Source organism: Pseudopipra pipra, chromosome 12, assembly GCF_036250125.1.
Source record: "Pseudopipra pipra isolate bDixPip1 chromosome 12, bDixPip1.hap1, whole genome shotgun sequence".
In the NCBI taxonomy this organism is placed as follows: domain Eukaryota; kingdom Metazoa; phylum Chordata; class Aves; order Passeriformes; family Pipridae; genus Pseudopipra; species Pseudopipra pipra.
In genome coordinates this window covers 4,003,746-4,015,768 of record NC_087560.1, presented here as the reverse complement: position 1 = coordinate 4,015,768, position 12,023 = coordinate 4,003,746, and the positions used below count along the sequence as shown (strand labels likewise).

The window sequence follows — 12,023 nt, the reverse complement described above, 5'->3', positions numbered from 1 at the left end:
GCCGCGGCGGCGAGCGGAGCCCGGCAGCAGCCGCCAGCCCCGGGGTATGCGGGTGAGCGGGAGAGGAACGCGGAGGAAGGCGAAGAGCGGCGGGGAGCGGGACGAGGGAGCCCGGCCGAGCCCTCCCGAGCGGCGGAGGATGCGCCGAGCCCCGGGGAGTCGAACCCAGCTGCAGCGCGGCGCGTCCCTCCCGGCCGCCGCCCAAGCCCGCGGAGGTAACGGAGGCGGAGGGGATCGGGGGCACCGGGATGGGGCTGGGGGGAGAGAATATCCATCTTCCCGGAGGCAGGGGGGACACCCATGGTCCCTGGGGTCCTGCGGCTCTGCAGCGCATCACTCAGCAAGTGGCACTTGGTCACCCCGCAGCGGGGCTGGGATGAGGGAAGGGTTCCCCCGCGGAGTGAAGGGCTCCCTGAAGCAAAGAGCTGGGGCAGGCAGAGGTGGGGTCGCCGTGCTCTGGGGGCCCCCATTGCTCGAGGGACTGGAGGCCCAGCTCGGAGTAATGGCAGATGCTCAGCGCCAACCTCAAAACCGCCCCGATCGAAGCTCGGCTGTGAGGTTGGATGCATCCAGTAACCTCAGGCAGCTGGCATGGGAGATGGGCAGAGGGCAGCATAGGGTGACAGGTTCCCATCTTGCCACCTGCTCCCTGAAACTGGCCAACTTTGGGGCACCTGGCACCCCGTACTGCCAGTGGTTGGGGGGGCAATGGGAGCCAATCCTTGTTTGTACTTGAGCTAGAGGAGATGAGAAGGGTACCTGGATGCCACAGCTGTATCACTAAGGACTGACAGCTCCGTCATGGATGATACCCCAGGTTTAACAACAACAGGGGTTCAGTTTGATCCCAGACACTTGGTTTCCAGCTCTTTGTTCACCAGATGATCTGCCTGGCTAGGGAAGCTGCTTGTGTGCCTCTTACATCTTGCTCAACTCCTCTGCTAAATTAGGGAAAATTGCCAGGCTGGCCCCCTGCTCCCTTGCCCGTGTCTCTGTTGAGAAACTGAGTCTTATCTCAGTTCCTTGACTTGTGCAGGAGCAACCCACTGCAACAGCAACCAGAGGGACCCAGGGCTCTCCTTTTATCTGCTGTGCTGCTAACAGAGGAGAGAGAGAGAGGTTTAATTATCCTCAAGTGTCAGTTCGAGATAGATCTGCTGGGACACAGCTCTTGGCAGGTGCGAAATAACAGGACGTTTTCATGCATGGGAGGCTGAGCTGGGAACAGTTCAGTGGTTTAATTGGAAAGGTTCATATCAGGGTACAGAAAATGGGATGGTGCAGGCTCCAGCAGTGATGCTGGTGCTGCAGCTGTGGGAAGGGAAGATGGATGTCGAAGGCTAAGAACTTTCTCTGGTGCACTGTTTTGGGGGCTCAGAACAGAGTGGGTGGTCTGGGCTGGGAGCACAATCTCAAGTTGGTGCTGTCCTCCGAGGGGTTGATGAGTTTGCAGCCTCGCTTTGTTTCTGTTCAGCTTTTCAGTTAATTCCCAAGAGAGTCCTTGTGGGGCCATTAGGAGACATGCCCCTGTTTCATGGGGCATCCGGGACCAAAAAAAGAGGGAATTACTCCAGAATCAGGGCACTCTGGAGCTGTTTTTTAGGCATGTACGATGGGATGGCCTCGGGGATTATCAAACAGCTTCTCCTCTCTCCTCCTGCCAAAATCCCTGAAATGGTTTACAGGAACTCTCAAGATAATCAATTAAAGACTTTCAGTTCTTTGACTCCACGGGGAAAAGCCCCTTCCTGTCTAAATGGCTGTGAGTTTGGCTTCCATGGAGAATGTCCCCAACCCTGCCTGGTCTGCAGTACTGGGATGCATGGACCATCTGTCTCCTCATCTCCTGTCCTGTCTGCACCATGGTTGTTGGCCCCTGGAGCCAGATTTGGATCAGAGAGCAGAATCTCCTCCAGCTGTGGCATTGCACCATGGCTGTATTGCTACCACAAAATGAGGCCTGTCTGTCCAGACCCTGTACTGTCCTGGTCTGGGACTCTCCAGTGGGATGAAAAAGGACATAATATTTCATTGTTCATCCAGATTTGCTGAGCTCTTCTTTGTCCTCATTCCCAGGGGACCATGGGACACAGGTTGTAAAGAAATAGTGCCCCCATCCCTGCTGGCTTGTTGGAGGGGATGTGGTGTGAGGACCTAGTGCTGCTGCTTTTCTGGGTGAAGTCACGGTGTTGTGTTATTGTAGTTATGTTCATTGTTTTAGGGTTCAAGATAATGACTTAGCTGTACTTCATTTCAGTGCTGGGTGTAACAAGCCAACCCTTGTGCAGTTCCTACCGGCATAAAACAGCAGTTGGTGTTAGAGGTCTGGGGTCCGTCCTGTCTCACCTATACTGATCATGTTCTAGCCCCTTGTGCTAATCTCTGGTGTCTTTCTCTAACACTGTAAGAGGACATTCAGTAAACACATCTTTGTAAGATGGTGAGTTTTGTAGACGTGCAGAGATGGTGTTTTCAGGACGACCCAGTTATTAAACATCATTTTGTCACCGTCTCCTTCCCACTTGTGCTTGGTGAACGCTGCCATTTGCTTGTAGCCGTGCTCTGGTCCTGCCAAAGTCACATCCCTCCCTTGCAAATGTGCATTAGTGAAACTTGTAGGCTGTTGTTTGGGTGCAAACCCTGTGGATGTTCCTGGTGCTCACTGCTGTGGCCTGCTTGGATGCTCCTGATGCAGGAGAGCTGGGTATCTGGGCAGGGGTGACTCAAGGGAGGACATCTCTGAGGGGAGGCTTTTTGTCTCTGTGGTTAGCTGTGCCTGAGTGTCTGACAAAGGCATTTTGGAGATATGGTTGAGGAGCAGAGTCTCCTCCTCACTTTTCCTTGGAGGTCAAACATCCAGAAAATGGGCTGGACCAAGTCAGAGCAGAACCCTCACTCACTTCAGTTGCAACAGTCTTTTGGTGCCACCTGTGACAGGAGCATATTTAGGCTTGATGTATATCCCCCACCTTGACTTTGGATCAAGGCGTAAGAGCTTTTGACATGCACACAGTAAGAAGGGGAAAAAAAAAATTAAACCCACAATCCTCAAAATGTTTGCAAATCCAAGAGCTTATGCTCACTCCGGGCAGGCAAAACCAACCAAGGGCAGGATCAGTAAATCACAGAATCAGCCACTTTGCATCATCAAACATGAGGCAGCTGGAAATGCAGCTGACACGGAGCATCATACCCACACTGAGTCCCTGTGGAGATGCTCGGGATCTGGCACCATGGGTTTTTCCTTTAACACCATTGCAGCAAGGGGCTTGGGAATCAGCAGGGATCCCAGCCATACCTGGATGGGGCTGGGCTTCAGATGGGTGTGATTAAGGAAAAAAGGCTGCTTGTGGTACCAAAGGCACCCACTAAATGAACCCCTTGCTGGGGTTGTGCAAGGGACAGTGGCTGATTCAGGACCAAATGGGATGAGTTAATGCAAGCCCACACCTTTGTTAAAGGGATCTGATAACTTCAACCAATAACTGAAGTGCTAAGGAGGGAGAACTCCCACACTTTTAGCACAGGGAGAAGATTTAAGCCATCCCTGCAAAGCTAAGAACATCCCATATGGAGATCAGCACATCACTGCCTACAGCAGTAACCATAAAGGGGCTGCTTGTACAGCATCCCACTGCTTTAACCACTCTCCTACATCCACTTGCCACCAAAGCCCATCTCCAGTGGGGCCAGTCCATGCTGCTGGTGAGCAGAGGCCATCCTCTCTTCATACCTGGGAGAGCAGTGGAGAGGTGGAGTTGTATCATGAGATGTGAAGGGACCAGGCTGTCCTGGCACATCAGCATCAGTGGTGCAGGACACCTTGAGGCAACCACTGCTGAAGCTCATTGTGTGTGGGGCGTGTGTTGGCAGCAGTGGGGAGAAGATGGGCTGGCATCTGGCCTTCAGATCTGTCCTTCTGCCATCCCGAGAGCAAACTTGGAGCCGGCAGAAGTAGGGCAGGTGGTGTCTGCCTCGCCTGCACTTGTGTTGAGCCAGGCTGGTGTGTACTCTGTGGGCAGCAGCCAGTGAACCAGGACAGCACATCTCTTGGGAAAGTCAGCAGGGACTCAGAAACCCAACCCACAGGGAGTCTGAAGGCTTTTTCCAGAGTGTTTGGATCAGGGATGTCAGCTGGAGCGGCAGCATCTCCCGAGCACCTCAGTGGTGTTGGAGTCTGGGGTCAGGCCAGTCCATCTGGAGTTTCATGGCATTATCTCTTAAATGCCTTTAACTGCAATGGGATGGCCTGACTGATTGGATTGTGCTCTGTAATTAATTAGCTGGGTGCACTGTATGAGAAACAGCATCAGTGGGAAGAGGGGGGAATCTGCCAGCAAGAGCTGTTAAGCCTCAAATGTCCATTTCTCATTAAACCAGCCTTGTGTAGTGTTAGTCCCTGGGTGCAGGGGGTTAGTTTCAGTGTCCTGGCCTTTTTCCATGTGAGGAATTGTGGTTTTGCTGCCTGACCATTCCCCCAGAGCCTGTGTCCTGCACCCCAACCAACCCACCTGGCCTCAGAGTCCACTGGGAGGGAAGAGCTTGCTCGGGCTGAGGTGCATCAGGGTGGTGAGGGGGTACCCCCTCCTGCCAGGGTGACAGACCCTGCAAGGCATGCAGGAAGGCTCCAGTGGGTTAAGGGCTGATGGGCATGGCTGGCACAAATCCTGCTGTTCTTCTCTCCCTCACCAGAGCCCATGGCCTTCTCCACACTCCCCTCCTGCTCCCAAACCTGCCGTGCCTCTGCTTGGGCTCCTTTAACTACTTTTAGCATCCATTTTTGCATTTAAATAGACAGCATCCAGCTATCTGTGGGTTTTTTCCTTTGTGTTTACTGTCAGGATTAATCAGGAGCTGCAGTGTAAGGGAAACCTCCAATGGCTCCTTGTTTATTGTTTGATTTGGGAAATGCTTCTGGGCTGGGCTCGTGTTTCAGGTCCATGCTGTTTTTTAAGGAGTCCATTTTGGGAGTGTTTTGGGAGAAAGGCTGTCTCTGTGTGCTCTGGGCAGGGATGTCTCCCTTTGGGCCTGTGGTTGTCCCCTCTCTGCGTGGATGGAGGAGAGAGGGCTCTTCTTGGGGTGCCTCCTCTGTGAGGTGAGACCTATTTTCTGCTCAGATGCTCTGACCAATCCATCCACAACTCCATCAGCAGCTCCCAGCTTCCTCCGGTGCCTGTTTGTGGTGAGCTGGGATGTTTGTTGCTAACATGCTCTTGTAAAATTTCAAGCTGGCTGGTATTGGGGAAACTGAGCTTTGCCCACAGGTGCCTGCTCAAAATGGTCCCTTCACCTGTGTTTGGTGGGGTCTGGGATGGCCTTTCCCCCTCCTCAATGCTGCAAGGAGGTTTGGGGTGGAGGAGGGCAGTGTAAAACTTTGGACGTTAGGCATTGCTGCCAGGCTGAAGAAGAGTTGTAATGCCCTCTGCACCAGTGGCTGATAAATCTTGGAGAAAAAAAAAAAAAAAAGACAAAAAAGTCATGTGCCAGCTCAGCTTAACCCACAAAGGAAAACCACGTCATTTTAAAAAGAAAAGCTGTAAAAATAGATTTTTTTTTTTAGCTGAGAGTGCCATTCAGGAGAGTCAATGAGCTCTGTTTCAAGAGCTGGGAAACAAAACGCTCCAGGGGCTGTGAAGGGAAATCTTTCCTTTTCCAACTCCCCAAGTGTCAGGTGTGGCTCCTCAAGCTTGTTGTTCTTCCATCTGTCTGTGTGGTGGTCGCTGGCTGCTCCCGGCTGCTCCGCTCGCTGGAAGTGCGGGATTCACCATCTTGGGAAGGGGAGAAGCTGTGACTCAGATCTGTGTTACAATCTTGCCTTGGTTTCCCACTCGCCGGCTGGGCCGAAGGGGAGGTAGTGAGCACCACGTAGCATCCTTGGTTTATTTATTTAATTTTTAATTGGCTAAGGAGCCCTCTCATTTGCTTCGGTTCTGACTAATGAGACGCGCCTCACTTTGACAGCGTGTCACAAGCAATAAATTTCTCGGGAGCTTCTGGGCTGCATGGATGCCCTCATGCTCCTGCCTGGCTCACCCTCCTCCACATCACCCTCTGCTGCTGGCTTTTGCCCCAGCCTGGCCCTTGAGCACCCTTCCAGCAATGGAGAGGAAGAAGAGGTCTGGGTGTGAAATCAACTGTCCCTTTGGGCTGGTCTCAAGGCTGGGGATTTGGGGGCTTCCTATATTGTTTGTCTGGGCTGGAAATTGGAAAGAAGAAATTGCCAAGGACCCAGACAAGCTGCTGTTTAGCAGCTGTGATCTCTGTTGTGTTTTCCCAAAGATCTCTGCTGTGCCTCAGGGTGTGAGCTCTGTGCCAGGCTCCAGCTAATCTCACCAGGGGCTTGGGCTGGCTGGCAGTGAACCAGCATGCAAGTGAAGATCCTATGGAAGACTCTTATTCCCATAAAAAATGCATTTTTTTTACTGGAAGAATTTGCAGGAGCATGTCTCCTTTGGTGAGGCGAGAAGGAGATGATCTCTAATAGGACAATCTAGATGAATCCATGATTTTCAAGGCATTCCCCATGGAGCTTTATCAAAAGGGCCCTGGTTGCTCCAGGAGGGTGCAGAGATGAAACTCTCCTTCTTCCCTATCCTGCTGTGGTCAGGTTGAGGTGCAGTGACTGGGGTCAGAGCAGTCCTCCTGTGTGTATGTATAGTATAGGTATTGTGTTGTGTGGATATTATGTGATGCTGATAAAGGTGAGGAGAAGGGTCGTGGGTGAGCTGGGGGCTGCCACTGTGGGACAGGGATGCTCAGCCATGTTTGACCATAGTAGAAGGGGTTGAATGCTGCTTTATTTGGGCACCTTGGTGCTGTTTGTCACTTCTTACTGGGCGACACTAACCTTCACTCTCCCGGAGTCCTTAAGGGACTGCTTGAGATTTCAAATCATTGATGGGAAGCACCAACTATTAACACTGCTTCTCTTTGTATTCATGATGGATTCTCTTTAGGCATTGCTCTTAGTGGCTCTCCACTGTTAGCTTTTGTTTTCTCCTCAATAGCTTGTCTAATAAACGCCATTATCTTGGGCACAAATCTACTTCATGTCTCAATTCCACTTGGTGAGAGTTGGTAATAACAGCGAAACAGCATCCTTTGAAAAGAGACTCTGTCACCAGCAGCCCTGGATGCCACTTCTCCACTTCCCACACTTGTCCCCAGAGCAGATAAAGACAAGGGGAAGATGCGTGGCCAGAAAGCAAAAGGGGCATCTGCCTGATAAATTGGATGTCTGAGCAGTGCCGGCAGCAGTCAGTGCAGCAGCTCTGGGGATCAGTGCAGCTTGGCCTCTGCCACCTTGGTCATTAGAGATGATGTGCTTATGGCCTGGGATCCTTACTAATTCCAGCAGATTAGAGGGGAAGGATGGTGGTGAAGGGTGATGGCTTGCCAGGAAGGAGTATTTCTTTCAGCTTGAAGGAGCTTCTCATCTGTGGCCAAATCGAGCTGTTGCCTCCCAGTCTGAATCTGGTTCTGGAAAGGCTTTAACTAGTAGGTGCTGGAATGCTTACTGGGTTTTGGGTCAGTCTGCAGCTCTGTAAGTGGAAATATTAGGGCAGGTCTGTATTTTGGCTGAGGGCAGGCAGCATGTTCCCAAGGGTGTTTAAGCCCATGTAGATCTGAGCCCATGGGTGTCCCATGCTTAGAGGGAAGGGAACCATTGGTGGGAGCACACTGCCCCAACTCCTCTCAGTTGTCCCATTGCTAGGATCACAGAATATTCTGAGTTGGAAGGGACCCACAAGGATCACTGAGTCCAACTCCTGGCCCTGCACAGGACCATCCTCAAATGTCACACCATTTGCCTGAAAGTATCATCCAAACGCTTCTGGAACTCTGTCAGGCTTGGTGCTGTGACCACTTCCCTGGGGAGCCTGTTCCAGCACCCAGTCACCCTCTGGGTGAAGAACCTTTTTCTAATATCCAACTTAAACCTCCCCTGGCACAACTTCAGGACATTCCCTCGGGTTCTGTCACTGGTCACCACAGAGAAGAGAACACGTTTGCCTGCCTCCCGTAATCATCCCATCCCTGAGTTATAAATATTTTATCCTCTCAGTACCGACTGCATCAAATATTATTTTTTTAGAGGCATTTTCTTTTTCTATTTTTTCCTCACTCGGTTCTTGCATTTCAAAATGTGCCTGCTGCATGTACAGTGCTCAGACATGCTCTCGGCTTCCCCCCAAATGTAATTGCTTTAAAACTGCAGATAGTTGGTGAAAGCAATTTTCTCTCCATTACAGAAGACTCCAGCTCCTCTCATCCTTCATGCAAGTCACTCTCCCCCAGCCCTGCTTTCTCTCTGCCGCTGTGCAATGCTCTGCACAATGCTCTGTGGTACCTCTGCTTTCTGGAATGATGCTCCTGTTTTTCCAGGGCTCAAGTGGCTCGTGGTGGGGACCTCTGTGTGGGGGATAACAGGCTTCAGCCACAGCTTCTGCTGAGCAAGGGTGATGCTCACTGTAACCAAAGCCCTTCCCGTGGCTGTGCTGGTGCTGTGTCTCCCTGGCAGGATGGGTACCTGTGTCAGGCACGTGCTCACCGTGGTTTTGCAGCTCTACCACCCGCATGTTTAACATGCTCTTTCTGTTTGCAGGATGTGCTGGGCTTTCAAAAGCACTAATGATGGAAAATAAATTGGAATCTGAGAGAAATAACCTTTTCTCTGTAGGCCTTATCTTGCCTTGCCTTCCTCGGCCATGTTGAAGGCTGTGGCTGGAGGGGACTGTAAATGAGGAGGAGTCCCAGGTCTCTCTGGTCTGTTGTGATGTGCTGTGCCCAGTGGATCTCACTCCAGGGAGCCTGTCTGCACACTGGTGCTGATAAACCCAAGGGGGTCTGGAGAGCGTGGAAGTGAGGTGTTGCTGGACCTTCTTGCAGGGCTTGGGGTCCTGATTTGAAGGTCGAGGCACACCAGGTCTTCTGAAGGTCTGTGTCCTGCATGAGGGGGTTTTAGTTGCATTCTGGCGTGGGGCAGCAGTTGTCTTTGGTTCTGCACCAACCTATCCTGGGGAACAAGGCTCTTGTATCCACTACCCGCCCTGCAGATGGAGTTAGGTCACAAGCAAATCATAAAATCATGGAATGCACCTGAATGTGCTCTGTGCACAGCTATAGCTGCAGCATTCCTTGGCCTGTGCTGGGACCCCATAAGGTGTTGGCCTTCTGCTTGGAGGGGAACATCTGATCCCTCCCCCCCCAAGGACCACCACCCTCACATGCATCAGGGAGGGAGGATGCTGGTCATCACCCCTGGGACATCCCTACTGAGGCTAGCAACATCTCCAGAAGCACCCAAAAATGTCTTGTCTGGGCGCAGCAGGAGAGGCTGCAGCAGCTTTGTCAGCATCAAAGCTTTTGGTCCCTGGAGTAGAGCCAGTGTGCCATAAAACCTGCTTGTTCCTCCTGCCCCTGCTCCTGCAAAGGGAATGTGGAACTGGCATGGACCACGAGTCCACAGACAGCCATACCTCACACTGGGCCTCTGGTGAGAGGCTGTTGCCTATCTTACCATGCCCCTGGGCTGCTCTTGGACACGAACCAGCCTTGTAATGAAAGCTTTTTCTATATCTGTTTGTTTTCTGAGCATCAGTTTAATGTCTGGAAAATCCTCTTGCAGCAGAGCCCAGAGCACTTCAAAGACGCTGCGGGAGAGGACGGATGCTCTGTAGGGACCTCGCCCATGTCAGGTGGGGAGAGAAACCAGGCTGGCCACTGCAGCCAGCTTCCCATTTCCAAGGGATTTGGCTTGGTGTCTTGAGGGAGATGATGAGCTTTGCTCCCACAGCGTGGATGCCCATCACTGTGAGAGCCTGCCATGGTATGTACCATGTCCTCCCAGTCTTGGATCTTTGGAGATGTCTAGATGAGGAGCTGAGGGTTTGGGCAGGGAGGATTCATGCATCTGAAACCTGCTGTAGTTGTCTCATTAGCATGTTGAGTGCTTGTGCACCCCTCTTTGGAGGTGATGCAGGTGGCTTCCAGTTCCCACTAAGATGGAGTCAAGGCTGTCTGGCTGCTCTGAGGTGCTCCATACTTCCCCAAAGTGGGACTTCTTGCAGCAGTATCCTCCCAGTCACGTAATTCTGTGCTGTCTTAATGGTGTCAAGCTCTGAATGAGCTCGGGCAATTTCCTTTATAAAGCAACGCACTAAATATGTCAACACTCAGTGCATGTTTTTAATATAATATTTCAGATTGTTTTGAAAGAAGCCAAGATCCTGCTTTCCCTCTTCATTAGGAACGTTTTATGTGAAAGAGATGAACAATAGAGAGAGTTTGCCAGAGAGAAAGCTTTCCCAAGTATTATTTCTGCTGAGAAATCATCTGCTTTTTACAAAAAAAACCCTCAATGCATAACTATCAGGGCAATTAAACAGCGCATCGGCTGCCAAGTAAGGTTGTAGAATTGGCTTCACTGGAGATATTGGAGGCCAGGCCTGACTGTAGCCATTGGGCCTGCTTTAGGCACAGTAAATCCCAGTTCCCAAAGAGGGAATGGACTAAATGACCCACCAGCAGTTCCTGGCCACCTGGGAGTTTCAGAAATAATCTGAGCTGCTCTGGCATAAGCAATTCTAGGCTGCAGGATTGAGTGGGTTTGTGAATCTTGCACTGTTTCAGCCCAGAATTGATGACTTTGGCTTTTAAGTCACTTCCTGGCAGGACCAGGAGTGAGTTCTGTCCTGGTTTCCAGCTGGGAGACTTGGTCTCCTGCCATGGAAAGGGTAAGACCTTCTGCCTGCCTGGTTGCAAAGCTCTGTTCCGGCTGGCGCTTCTCAAAAGAAAATAAACCCAAAAAATCCCACTGCAGTACTTTCATCAGGGAAGCTGGGTTCCTGTCTATTCTCCAAAGAGTTTCTCTTTCATCACAAGTTGGAAGAAACTTACAGGGAACTGCAAAATTCCCTCTTCAATGAGGACAAGCCTGAAGGGATGATGGGAGGGAGCTTTTTCCCAAGCCCCTGCCAAGCCCTAGCTCTCCTTCCATCAGGCCTCCCCAGCTGAGGTCCCAAGAGGTGCTCTGCAATGACTTCCTCATGAAAGAGATGGCAGCCAAGAGCCTGGAATCATGGAAGAGTGTGTCTGAAAGATAGGAAGCCTCAGCCTCATTAGCTGGGGTGGTTGGAATTGGGGTGGTGGACCCTGAAGAGGGATTTGAGCGAAGAGGGTGATCCCACTGCCAGAATCAGCCCAGGAGAAATGCTCCAGAGGGGAGAGAGTGCAGCTGTTGGCATGGCAGCTGGGTGTGCCAGGATGTGGGCTGTGATGGGATGCTCTGACCCAGGGCAGGGCAGAGGGGGACTAACTGGGTGGCTTTGAGATGGGACCTGGCATGTTGTGTGTGTGCTTACTGCAAGATGCTGCTGGGTTGGGGAGAGGCTCCCTCGGGATGCTGCTGGCCTGCTGCACCCAGGACAGGCAGGATCTGGTTTTATTTCACCTCCTGGTAATCCTGTACTCAAATATTCTTCCTGCAGATCTGGTTTTTATCTTTTTTTTTTTTTTTTTTTTTTTTTTACCACTCCTAAGTGGAGTGCTTAAGCCTATTCTTTTGTTTTCTGTGAAAGGAGCAGTAAATCCTTTATCCTGCCTGGCTATTTCTGTGTGCGTATTTTCTCATTGTGCTCCAGCTTGTCAGCTGTGTCAAAGCCCGGAAACCTTGGCCTCTGTCGGACTCCAGACTTGGATTTCTCTGTATTTAACAACACTGGCTCCCTTGGACTAACCGTTCTTTTCTCTCCCCTTGGTGTCTTTTTTCTTTTTCTTTTTTTTTTTTTTTCTTCCTAAAAAATACCTGGTTAAAAAAATCCTAACAAGAGAGAGCAAGCGGAGCAGTCTGTTGGGTTCATCCCTGGGCACAGCCTGCCAGTGCTGGCAAGGAGCCACAGCCGGGGTGTCCTCCTGTCCCCCCCATGCCTCTGGGGCACCAGGGCTGCCCCAGGGAATGGGAACCCCCCTGGGTGAGGGAGCTTTCCGGAGATTAGCTCGGGATCGGCGGGTGCCTAATGCTC

The 12,023-nt window shown here is 51.5% G+C and overlaps 1 protein-coding gene across 2 annotated transcripts in view; it reads left to right on the top strand.

Annotated features, from left to right (window-relative positions):
- Nucleotides 1-12,023, top strand: part of LINGO1 (leucine rich repeat and Ig domain containing 1) — a 154,775-nt gene continuing 142,752 nt past the window's right edge. For both annotated transcript variants that reach the window (XM_064668470.1, XM_064668469.1), the window contains exon 1: nucleotides 1-215. The gene's annotated coding sequence lies outside the window, so the exon portion shown is untranslated. The remainder of the gene's footprint in view (nucleotides 216-12,023) is intronic.